This window comes from Anser cygnoides, chromosome 16 (assembly GCF_040182565.1).
Source record: "Anser cygnoides isolate HZ-2024a breed goose chromosome 16, Taihu_goose_T2T_genome, whole genome shotgun sequence".
Taxonomy (NCBI): domain Eukaryota; kingdom Metazoa; phylum Chordata; class Aves; order Anseriformes; family Anatidae; genus Anser; species Anser cygnoides.
This window is the reverse complement of record NC_089888.1, coordinates 12782788-12795258: the sequence shown is the minus strand read 5'-3', so window position 1 is coordinate 12795258 and position 12471 is coordinate 12782788. Positions and strand designations below refer to the sequence as shown.

The following is a 12471-nucleotide window of genomic DNA, read 5'->3' as shown; positions in this document are numbered from 1 at the left end:
GAGAGGAGACGAGTCCCCCACGTGCTCACCGTGCCCGGGCTGGGGAGCGCCTGGGCATCGTCCCTTTGCCCGTGTGGTCCTGCGTTCTCATTTCAGTTGTGTTCTCATTTCAGTCGTGTTCTCATTTCAGTCGCTCCCCAGTTTAAGAGGTTTTAAATAGAATTCACTCTGAAAGTTTGGTGTCCTCATCACAGCCTGGAAACATACGCATTTAATGCCCCACTTTTGGCATCCTGTTTTTAAGGTCATTTGAAAACCATCTTGCATACCTTTAGTAGCATTTCTTTTGTTTTTTTTTTTCCTTTTTTTTATTTTTTATTTTTCCTCAGAATCAAGATGCAAGTCTGGGAGCTGCTGTAATTGCTCTCGAGTTTGCATACCTCCAGTGCAACGTGAATTGGTATTTCTGGTCTGTTGTAAGAGACCTAAGCTGTTCTGTGTTTTGGGGGAAGGTGATGCAGGGATGCTAAGCTTCAAATGTACATTTAGAAATTTTCTGCCCTGCTTTGCAACATATTTTCTGTTAGAAACAGGAATTTTTTCTCTTGCTTTTTCTGTTAGCACAGTACTTGTTTCTCAAGAGTGATGCTGCTGTATCCCATGTGCTCGTGATTAAAGATGCATATGCTTTTGACAAGAGATGATTAAATGCAGCCAGATGACTGTAACCGTCCCAGTCCTTGTGGTTTTCTGATTATTGGTGTATTTGAACATCTCACAAATGTGAACGAATGTGTTTTCACAGCAGCTATCATAAAACAGGGAAGTTCCAAAGAATTTTATTTGAGGCACAAGGGGATTAAGTCACTCAGCAAAGGTTATAGAGAGAGGTTTTGGCAGAGCTACAAAGGGAATTTAAATTTCTAAATTTCTAGTCCAATGCCTTAATCATAAAATCATCTTTTCTCTGAATTCTTTTCTGTCTGTTGTAATTATAGTTTTGGCTGGTTTTATGTCCTTTATAAAAACCTGTCTTTCACACATCTTTTGAAACTAAAAAAAATAAGAAGATAAAACAATCATAATTTTCCAAGTGTATAATTTTGGACTCCAGCAGAGGCCTAAAACAAGTAAGGTAATTATTCCACTCAGCTCAGCACCGTTTGGAGAATTAGGCTATTTTGCGAATAGTGGTTTTAAAATAAGACACATGAACTGGAAAAAGTTCAGTGAGCAACACGTAAAATAAATGCTTGCAAATATCAGCTGAAAGAGGAAAGATGCTGTCCGAAAGCCTTTGGCGTGAAGGTGATTGGAAGAAGATGAAAGGACTGATCATAATGGGGGAAGTTCAAAAAAATAAAAAATAAGAGAGAGAAAAAAAAAAAAGGAAAGATTTGATGATTTCCTGTAGGATATGGGGAAAATGCCAGGGCACACTATCTGGGCTGCTCTCATCCCCGGTGCAAGCTAAAGAAAAAGACTTTCCCCAAGGATGAATTTGGCTCCTGGGCAATTGCAGGAGGTTGGGCAGGGGAAGCTGCCAAGAGGCGGTGGGGCCAGCATCAGTGGAGTTGTTAAAGTCTAGACTAGACGTGCGTTCGTTAGTGATGGTTAATTAACTTGTTCCTGGCAATCAGCCACCAGGGCAGGAGGTGGACTCGATTTGCAAGTCGTGATTGCCAGGAAAGTCACCCATAATTGCCTGAGAACTTGTGGCTTTCTGCTTTTCACCTCTGTCTTGCGTTCCCCTGTAAATCTTTGTGTATTTTTTTTTTCTTTCTCCACAGGTTCTTCACCTCATATAACACCTTTTTTATGCTTATTACTGTTGATGCGATTGAACCTCTGCCACAGTCTGATTTTGGATGCCTGTGCCCATGGAAACTGGAGAACATCAGCTATTCATAGGGGGAGCAGAACCAGAATTACCTATGGCTGCAGAGGGGATCTGGGACGTGGTGGCTGAGGAGAGCGCAGTGTGCTTGTACGCAGGACAGCTTTATAGTATTTTTTTTCTATGTAGTTTCCAGGCTCTAACAGCCCCACCGGACCAGTTTCTACTCCCGTTCCTTATGCAATCCTTCACTTTGGTTCCACGCCCACTTTTTATTCTGCAATATCTGAACACCCCCTGGTGTATGTTCAGTAGCACCACTGCCACGCTGCTCAGTGCCTGGGGACAACACAGGGGCTGCCCACCGGGGCCGGAGCTGCTGGAGGATCCCACAGCAGCCTCCCGTCCTCGGCTGCTCATCAAACTGTCCCTTGGATGGAGCACAAGGAAGAACGCAGGCTTGGAACCCCCACGTGGATGGGAAAACACTGAAAATAATTTCTGTTTCAATGGAGGCATAGGGGTGCGTGTAACAAGGTAGACTGGGCAATGCACACATAATGTGGAGCCAGAATCTAAAGACCAGGAGGAAAGGAAGTTTCTTTCTTGGATTCTTCTTTGTGTTCCTGGAGGCAGGACTCTGATGGAAGTTGTCACGCTGCAAGTTTCTGCTCAGCAAATGGCGGACTGTTGTTTACTTTTAAGCGAAGCAAATCAGGAAAGGAGGGAAAAGGCAATAATATTAATTGACTTTTATTACTTCTTGTATATAGAAATTAAAGGCAAGGTTAAGAAAGCCTGAATCCCTCATTGGGTCCTTCTAGCATCAGGTTTACCCCTGAAAGGAAAGAAATCTCAGGTTATGATCCACACTGAGGCACGGGCATGGAGAAGTCCCAGGGAGATTAATGCTGTGATATTGCAGCAGGAGAGGTTGCTGGATCCGTGGTGAAGTTGTTGGGTCTGGAGTGCTTTAAGGGAGGCTGTTGCATGCTGATGGGGGACAGTCTGTGTCAAAAGAGAGTGGTGAAAAATCTGAGAGACAGTAGCAGTTGCAGATGTAGGAAAAGATTTTGAGGAGTGGGTTGTTGCTGAACTGAAGAGGAATAAAAGCAGGAGAATGACATTAGCATATAATTTCTGGCAGTTGTTACAGTGCATAATAACTTCAATTTAAAAGCTTCCCATTTCCCTCACTTTGTGCCTTATTAAGTCTCCAACCTATATTTAATGGTGGGAATATCACTTTTGCTTCCCTAATTCTATGCATGCAATTGATCTCTGTAACCTGCTAGATCTCCATTTGGATTTCCAAAGTATACGAGGGCTCTCACTTGTGTCTCAAGAGGTGCAAAATTATAACTCAGCCCTCTTCTGTGGTGCATGTGCTACTTTGGTCCTTTGCTACCTTGTGGTAGGAGCAGAGTAATGGAAGAGTGGTTTTGTTGAATCTGAGAAATTTGTCATGTTTCCAGGGGCGTTTTCAGCATGGCAGGTTTCCCCTATATGTACATAAGTACAAATTTCATATTTAAAAAATAAAATAAAATCCCATATTTAATCATTTTATGACACAAACTGTTTTCATAAAAATGAAGCTTGTGAAAATGCATCATTTGGCAAGTTTTCTTTGAATCCATAGGCTACTCACATTTTGTATAGATCGGCCATTTCTACCCTTGCTGAACAAGTCAGTGCCAACTGCTGCTTTCATTTTCCTGTCTGTAGTTGTGCTGTAGATCTCTTCCAAGATATATTTTTTCTGATGTGACTCACCCAGCTTCCTATGGGAAAGTGCAGCTTATTCAAACTATTCTAAATCTATTTATCCAGGCAAATATTTGGACATCTAAAACAGCAGTAAAGTGCTAAGAAGTCTATCAGGGCAGGAGAGCACACAAAATCTGTGAAATTTTAAGTCGCTACCTAGTGTGCTTTATCTGGAGGTATTAATTGGCAAAGAGCAGTGTAGAAATTTTGATTCATACACTCACACGTGCCCATGCAGTGAGCAAAAGCTGTGTTTATGTTTGAGCTCCATTTTCCCAGCAATAAATTTAGGCTTACTGCGCTGTCAGATGCTTCACCACCACGAAGGGGCTTTGGCATTAGGTAGCTGCGTTTAGACGTCTCCTGTGTCACTGGTTCAGTCTCTAAAAGCCATGAGTTGTTGTGAGCTGGTGGCTCTCTAATGGAGTCCTCAAAACCAGCTCGCAGCATGGTCAAACTCTTGAAATTATGTTTTATCCAGAATAAATTTGGTCAAAAATTCCAGTTTAAATTTTGTTCAGTTTCAATAGGTCTTGACAATTACATGCTCTCATCATGGAGGAGAGCTCAGGAGAAGATCCTCCTGTCTCCCAAGCAAGACTAACCTCTAGTTTCTGGAGACTCGCACTCTAAACCGTTGTCAGAGGCTACTGGAGCCCAAACAGGGTGATGGGAGGTATAAATGGCCATGTAAGTGGTTAGGAATTTGACAAGATTTCCTTGCTGATAGGGCTACAGATGTGAAAGACTGGTCTTTGTTCTCCTGTTTTGGTTTTAAACTTCTAGCTGCCTGAATTCAAGTATTTCTTAATGATTCTGTAATGAAGTCAGAGGTCTGAATTCATGTGTTGTTTTTTATTTGCATTTTTACTACAGTTAGTCTCATTTCCTTGTTGCTAAAGGCCATTAGTGAGGAGTTGGATGGCTTGTCTAGGTTTCTGCTTTTTGTAATTTTCCAAAGCTCTATACATAATAAATCAGGCACACATTTTTGCTTCTGCAATTAACTAATCCACAATGCAACAGGAACAGTAGAATTGATTGAATATGTCAAGATTTAAGCCTCAAGAAAAAAAAAACACACCAAAAATAAACCTATTTGTGGCGATGCTTCTCAAAACAGTCCTCATTCTTACACGGATCTAGCCATAAAATTAGGACAAGTAAAGGATTTTGCCACTACATCACCCTCCAGCCAGTACTAACCTGTGCTTGAAATGAACTTTTGATGTGAAACATTCATCTCTGCAGCACACATGGCTTCACCTTTCCATTCATCTCACCTACAGATGACAACTCACCTTGCTTCCATTAAGGTAAGATGCAGTCCAGCAGCAAAACTATCAGACACGTTGTCTAGTGTGGGTATCTTGACTTGGTAGTTACCACTCTTCCATGGCAAGACCCTGTAATTTTGCCTTTGTGAAGACCCCTCAATCTCATTTCTTTGCCTTCCTTCCTCGAGTAAGGAAGATTGAAGCAAAGGATGATTGAAGACCCTTTCTCAGAAACATCTCTGAAGCTGCTGAGTGGCAGTGAGCTGGGATATTTAGTCAAATGTGCATTAAGCTGCATTTCATAAAGGAACTGTTTGAGCTCAGTCTGGCCTCTTTTCTTAAATAAGAATTTGAAAGCTGCATAATGGGCTCAGATGGCACCGCACCCTGAAAATAAAGCTGCATACTAGGCTCCCTCTATACCAGTAAGTACTGATAGCTCAGAAGCTGCTAGACTAGAAACTATTTACTTACACTATTTTTGTCATTTATATGGTTAAAATACTGTCCTTTCTTATGATATTTTACCCCATGACCCCCACCTTTCTCTCTCTCTCTCTCTCTCTCTTTTTTTTTTTTTCCTTTAATGTACAGAAAGCCCTGGGTCACTTCTGGGTGTAGCTCCTGTTCTGAGATACTTCTGTGCCTTGCTGGCATGCTCAAACCCGAATTCCTTCTGCAGCTCAGCCTCAGCTAGCTTTTGCAGTTCTGCTTTGGAAAATTATGCCACAGAGACACTCTGCTCACACCCTTAAATGTGTAAAAGTCCTAGAAATCAGCCCTTACAGAAGGGTGAACCTGCAGGGAAAGAGCAAGAAGGTTCACATCAGCCTCCACATTCTTTTTATGCAGGAGCACGTCAGGGGACACTGCCTGTCACAAAAAGCATGTGAACTTCTCCAAAAGAGAAGTTACCCCTAGGGCTGGGTGCTGGAGGGAGCTCCTGCAGTGCTGCTGCACACTGGCCACAAGGTTTTGAGTTTTCCTTACAGAGGGACAACCTAACAAAATTCATATGGACAAAACTCATAATACAGTTTAACTCACTAACCAGCTATTTTCGTGCAACATCCTTCCTCCTAAAGAAGACAAGTCATACAGCAGATGGAGTGCTGGAGTCCTCCTTTCTTCCAAAGGGGAAGAGCACTGGCAGTTCTGCTCTTTGTAATGGTTTCCCAGCTCCCATGTACACCTGCAAAGCATTGCCTGCAGCAGAACTTCAGAGACCATTAAAAGAACATTTTTTGCAACAATAAAAAATTTTATATGTATTTGGTGAATGTGAAAATACTAACTGAATGAGATATTAATTGTCAGTAAAAGATCAAATGTGACTTAAAAAGTACGTAAAGGTATTGGAACTTACAAATTATCTGGTAATGTTGGAAGCATAAAGCGCTAAAAGTGCATAATTAAAACACATACATTTGAGGAGGGAAAAATTGAAGTATTCTTGTTTTTAATAGATGTATCCTCTACTTCATTCATATTGTTTTGAGTTGCAAACATCTCATGTGTGCTGTATTTTCCATTTATTAAGCTTTGCCCTATTGCTTGTTTGCTACACTCAGAACCTGCTTTCTGGGCTGGAATTGCAGAATGGTTTCTGCTGAAGGTGTGTGCAGAAGTTGGGGCCATATCCCACCTGCAAACTGGGCAGTCATCGCAGTGAGGACCACGCGTTTTTGTGCCCAAACACCAAATAGGAGATGACTACTCGGGGAAAGTCAAGGTAAGTTTTGCCTGGTCACGATGATGAAAACCAGCCGATGACTTCAGCATTTAACACCCAGAAAGGTTAGGACATGAGTCACACTAAATTTTCTTGTGCTTGGGTTAATCCCTTTGGCACTGCCACGGGTCTCTGGCGCATGGGCTCTGTTTCAGGGCTCCGTTTCCCTGGGAGGTGATTTGCCTTCCCCTCTGGGGATCGGCTGGGCATTACTCATTGCTGTGCTGGGCCCTCTCTTTACCCTCTCTGGATAAATGGCTTTGGAAGAGGAGGGCAGGGCGGTGAGTGTTGGAGGGGTTGGGGCAGCCTGCTGCTGGGGCTGGCTGATTTACGGAGCTGGAAGGGAGCACTGGGGGCCAGCCACCATGCTAAGCAGGAGGCCAGTTCGTCTTGTTGCACCCCGGGGCTGATTTGTCGTGGTCATGGATGAGGTTTGCTCCCTGGACATTGCAGCAGCTTGTGGAGGCTGTGACAGAGGGGAGTAAAGGTAAGCTCTCATGGGCAGGGTACAAGAGATCACTCTCTCTCTCTCTCTCCTATCTCATCAGTTTGTTTAGAAGCACTCATTAAAAAATGCCATCTTCATGAGACAGGGTTCTTTTATGATGCTTTCCTCTTTCTGAAAGAAATGTCAGAAATCCTGCTTAAGCAGGAGATGAAAAGGCCCTGTACCTGCTCTTGTAGCTAGCAGAGAAGATCAGAAGGCTGCAGCCCCTTCCATGTCAGTGCCGTGCTGTTGGCAGGACCTGTGGCCTTACCCGATCTCTTAGCGTGGTGGTGTGAACGTAATCCCTCCTGATAAAGTTTTCTGGGCCTGTCTGGACGTTTGAGTACTGAAAGGGGAATCCTATACGAACCTATGGAAACCAGCAGGTGTTTTTCCACGATTGGCTCATGCCAGGATTTCACCCTGTGGTGTTTCACTTCCTTTTTGTGAACTTTTTCGTTTCCTTTTTTGCTTAAAGATGATGGATCGAGGCTTCCACAGCCAGTTCATCTCTCAGTTGGCCCCTACACCCCTAGAAAAGGAGAGAAAGGCATGCTGAAAAGAAGTAACACGGTAACACCTTCTTGGTGAACTGCAATTAACCTCTGTGTCTTTCGTAGCTTAAAACAATGTTACACGTGAAAAAAAAACAGCAAATACTTTTCCAAAGGCAGTCAAACACCATTGTTTCTTATCAGCTCAGCTCTTTGTTGCCTGGGGCTATCTGAATCATTCCTCTTGCTAAAGTGCAAGGATAATTTTCTCTCTTTTAGTGTGAAAAGTTTACATTTACAAGATGCATGCATGAAGGACTAAAAGGGGCGTAGTTTGGCTGCACGGTGAAATGGTAGATTGGTGGTTTCATGACCTCATTACCCTAAGCTGGTTGTTACAAACCAGCCTCATCACAGCTCCTGCTGCTGCTAAAAACCAGTGGCCGGGTCTCTGCACACTGACACGTGCTGTAAAATGTCCACTTTGCACCCGTTGCTGGGTGTGCTGGTAACAGCTGCCACGTAAAATAGTAATTCAAAAAAAAATGTTCTCTTCCCCCAGTTCACGTTACTAAATTTCAGTTGTGCGGGTGTTTGCCTGTATTCTCCTATTTTAGTGACTCCTAAAAGACCTCATGGGGCAACAAGGATTATCAGGGATGTAATAAATAAGGATGAGATGCTTGGGGAGCGCAGCTTGGGGCACAGCAGAATAAACCTGGGAGTGGGGTGGGTCTGCCCCATCAGCCTGCCCTCCTGTTGAAGGAAATCTTCCTCTTCTGTGCACGGCCCTGCTGAGAGGCATTCCTCTGCGCGCCTGGTTCACCTGCTCAGTGTGTCACAGTCCTCTGCCGTGCTCCTAAACAGGACGGGTTATTTTGGATGTGGGTAGCTAGTGAGGGCTGTTGCAGGAAGACAGGGCTTGTGGGGAGAGGCAAAACCTTTTATTAGTTAAGGAGATATGACCGGGGGGGTGGAAGGAAAAAAAAAAGCATCTTCTGATGTAGAAGCCTGTCTGCCATGTGCAGCTGGCTGTTTTTGAAGACAGTGTTATCCTTCATGTGGCGACTCTGGGAGATTGACAGGTAACAACAGCAGGCAGATTGGTAAAAGTTTCTGCAGATTTGCTGTCAATAGCATCTAACTGGCTTTCCCTGAGAATGTTTTTCCTTAAACCTCTTTTTCACTTCAACCTTAAGAATGGTTGGAATATTAGATTTTATTGACGGAAGAGTTGCACATGAGGCTTTGCTTTCAACCACATTTTCAATGGAAATAAGTCTGCTGCAACCTGGCTTCTTTTTCTGGTGGTGTTAATCAGTTTTGGGCTGGTTACTCCATGCAAACCGAAAAATAATAACAATTTTGTGAAAAGTGGGGGCTCTCCCTGAAACATGCCATTGTGTAGAAAGCTCCTCTTTTCTTTGGGGGTGGCGGGGGAACACTTGACTGGAAAACTTTCAGCCTGTCTTGGTTTGATTTTTGCCTTTTCTCAGTTTGGCTCTGGTTCCACATCAATTTATTCTCCGTGCCCCCTTCCTCCCCATCTGCCACTCTCTAATGGGAAATAAATCTCCAGGCTCTTCTATTCCTTACCCTCCTGTAAGTCTTCAGTTCTCGCTGACTGACTGCTGGAGATCATACATCTCCTCTCACAGAACACTAAAAGTACCATTTATATTTTTTTCCCCCTCAGAATTCTTTTCGGCTGGTGTCAGATACAGAAATGCTAAGAAAATTAACTTCAAGGATTTAAGGAACCCCAAATCCTTCCAGTTCTATCCACAGTAAGGATAGGATTTTTTTTTTCAATAGAGGTTGGGTGCTCTGGCATCTCTACTCCCTCCAGCCACTTTCCTGTCTCACACCCAAGCCAGGGCATTTCAGTCCTGTGTGTGATGGGACAGAGGCTGGATGCTGTGCAGGCAGTGGTGGCACAGCACCACACAGCACGTTTCCCTGTGTTATGTTTTCCAGCCCAAACCTCTTCCGAAGCAGCTGGATCTGGCTAACCACCAGGATGAGCTGGGATGGGCCTCGGACCATGGCTTTCTTGGAGCACAACAAGCCCACACCAAACGTCAGCGTTGGTCCTTGGTGGGATCGGAATTTTGAAGTGCTTTGGAAATCCAGTTGCTCTTTTTTAGAGCTTAGGTTCCCCAAAAGCTGCCGTACCTGAGCTAAGTGTCTAGCACAGGTCAAGGCCTGGGCCACGAAGTCCTCCTCTCCCCAGGGAGCACATCTCCTCCTGGCACGCTCAGTGGATGCAGTGCCAGCTTGGGACGGGCTGACAGATCCCCGAGTGCTTGCATGCACTGGGCAGAGTGATGGGACGCAGTTATGAGTGTGTGCAAGGCGTAGGGAGGTGTTGCTGTTCATTAACCTCTTTTCAGTGCAGAGCTGCACTTGAAGTCATCTTCCTTGCTTGCATCTCCTCCGGGAGGACAAGCTCCCAAGTGGCACGGAGTGACTTCAGCTGGGGCACGAACCCATGGCTCCTGGAAGCACCTCGGCTGTGCCAACCAGAGAGAGCTCCAGGACACGGCGTGCTGCAGGGAGCCACGGTGCTGTCAGGGTTCAAAGGCTGATGAGCCATCCTTCCTCTAAGGAAACGCATTGCAACCTTTGGGGCCACCATTCACACCAACCTCCTGGCTTTCCGATGGCTCTGGTTCATTTTCATCTCCTCCGAATATCTCCATCTGTTCTCAGAGGCGCTGAGCCGTGCTGCGTGTGTGGGATGAAATGCAAAGGGAAAGGGGAAAAAAAAATACGATTCCTGTCAGGTAGATGAAAACTCAGTTTCCCCCCTTCTCCTTCCTGCCTCCTGGAGAACACACCGTATGTGGAAGGTGACCTTTTGTCTCCTTTCTCTCCGCCCGAGCTGAGAGAGATTCGGCTGACACATCCGATGACAGATAGATACCAGCATGAGCAAATTGCGCTTGAACTTGCTCCAGAGAAAATTGTTACAAGGCGCGGGCACAGGCTGGGCTGCATTAGGGAGAGCACAGATCACAGTCAAATGTTTGTGTCATTTGCAAACGCCACTGCGAGGGGATGGGGGGGGGGGGTGAACAGATGAACGTTTTGAACTCTAAAGGTTATTGTAGAGAATATGAAATAGGGCTCTGTGTTTGACTTTTGAAGAATATTCTTAATGTGGGGAAAGTTCAGGTGAAATCAGGTTAATCCCTACCACCTGGATTTTTTTCTTTCAACTTCTGTTTTATTTTTTTTTTAATTTTTATTTTTTTCATTTTAAAGTTGATTTCTTGTTGGTACACCCCCACTGCAGAAGTTCCTGAAATCTTGATGTTCAAGTAAAACTTTGGTTGATATGCATGCTGTCTTGCTGGTATGAGTAGAAGCCAAGGGGAATAGATTAAAAAACAAAAACAAAAAGAATCTGTTTATGACAATAAAACTCTGATCACAAATCCCAGATGCAAAAAAAAAAAAAGAAATTTAAATGCAAGCACTTTGAAAGCACATCCTTGCCTGTCCAAATAGCATTTCCAGGCTAACCTATATGAATGGTTTCAGTAACTCATTAATTCATCAGGATTTAATGAAGAATTGTGTGTTTTGGCCACCTCCATCTTTCTGCCATTCGGGTCTTCCTGCAGAAGAACAAACCTGAACCCTGCTAAGCTCTGCCCTCAGGGCGGCAGAGACTACCTTCCCAGGTCCTTATTTAAGAGACAAAGAATATTTTAGGATTAAATTTATATCATGTTAATGATTTTTTCCCCTCTCTCTCCGTGCCTGTCATGGTGATCCCATGCCTCTCCATCCTTTGACCTCAGACAGACAGCCATTTATGGGGCTGGTAACGTTCACTCATCCTTCAGGGTGCTCAGAGCAGCGGCTCCGCTCCCTCCACCAGGCACCTTTTGAATCTCTTCGGGCCTTATGCATTAAAAACCTGGCCTCTGCAGCCCGCAGGACAGCGAGAGATGGATGGTGCTGGCATGAGGCCACGTCGAAGGACAGAGGCAGGATCAGCCTGCCGTGGACAGGCACAGACGAATGGAACCTGCAGGATGGGCACGCAATTACCTCGTTTGCCAAACTCATTACAGACAAGTTGCAAATTTCCAGCATGCTGCCCCTGGCCTCGGAGACGAAGCTGTCAGCTGGTTAATGAATAACTCCAGGCCAAATTCAGGTAGGGCTGGAGAAGGTGGAGGTTTTGATGAAGTTGGTTGGCTTGGCCGGGCTGATGCCAGGGTCTCTGGCCCCATGCATGGTGGCTCGATCCCCAGGAACACTTGGGACAGCCTCCGACCTGTGAGTTGCACGAGAGCCCTGAGGTCACCCTGGGTGTTTGCTCTGAAACCTGCTCGAGCAATGTCCTGCAGTAGCGTCCTCACCGCTCATGCTCTGAGCCTTGCTGATTCACAGGAACAAACTACAAGTCTGGGAGCAAAAGCCAAATCTGATGCTATGCCACTAGCATTAAAAACCAGTAAAATCCATAGCACGAAAAAACCCCTTTTGTCTCAACAAAGAAATACAACAGTATTTGGATGATTTGGGGAAATGTCTGTATTTCAGATGCTGGATGCTGTTTTGGCCTTGGCATGTTGGTTAAAGTCCAGTCACAATTTCTCAGGGAGGTGCATGGCCACGCTTTGAGAGGGAATCCAGGTAACATTCCTTTTGTATGCCATAATAATCTGCAGAAAAGGAATGACTGGTAGTGCCCAGCAGTATGTTTCCAAGCCCCAGGACTGCTGCTTCGTCTTCCTGATTGCCACCTACAGGCACGTACCCATTAACTCCTGACCCACAGGTGTGCAGGGCTTTGTGCCCTGGTACCCCTGCCCCACAGCCCCTGGGTGGCTGGCAGGCAGGATGAGATGAGATGAGATGAGATGAGATGAGATGAGATGAGCATCCAGCTCCCGGGGGGCTGCCCGCAGGCTCGT

General features: G+C 44.9%; 1 long non-coding RNA gene across 3 annotated transcripts in view; it reads left to right on the top strand.

The window, feature by feature from the left end:
* Positions 1-10073, top strand: part of LOC106043497 (uncharacterized) — a 49531-nt gene extending 39458 nt beyond the window's left edge. For 2 of the 3 annotated variants that reach the window (XR_010825368.1, XR_010825367.1), the window contains 4 exons: positions 1731-4863; positions 6396-6556; positions 9234-9324; positions 9515-10073. This is a non-coding gene — a long non-coding RNA (uncharacterized lncRNA). Of the gene's footprint in view, positions 1-1730; positions 4864-5418; positions 6327-6395; positions 6557-9233; positions 9325-9514 lie in introns of those variants that run through there. The other variant, XR_010825369.1, reaches the window with a different exon arrangement.
* The last annotated feature ends 2398 nt before the right edge of the window (positions 10074-12471 follow it).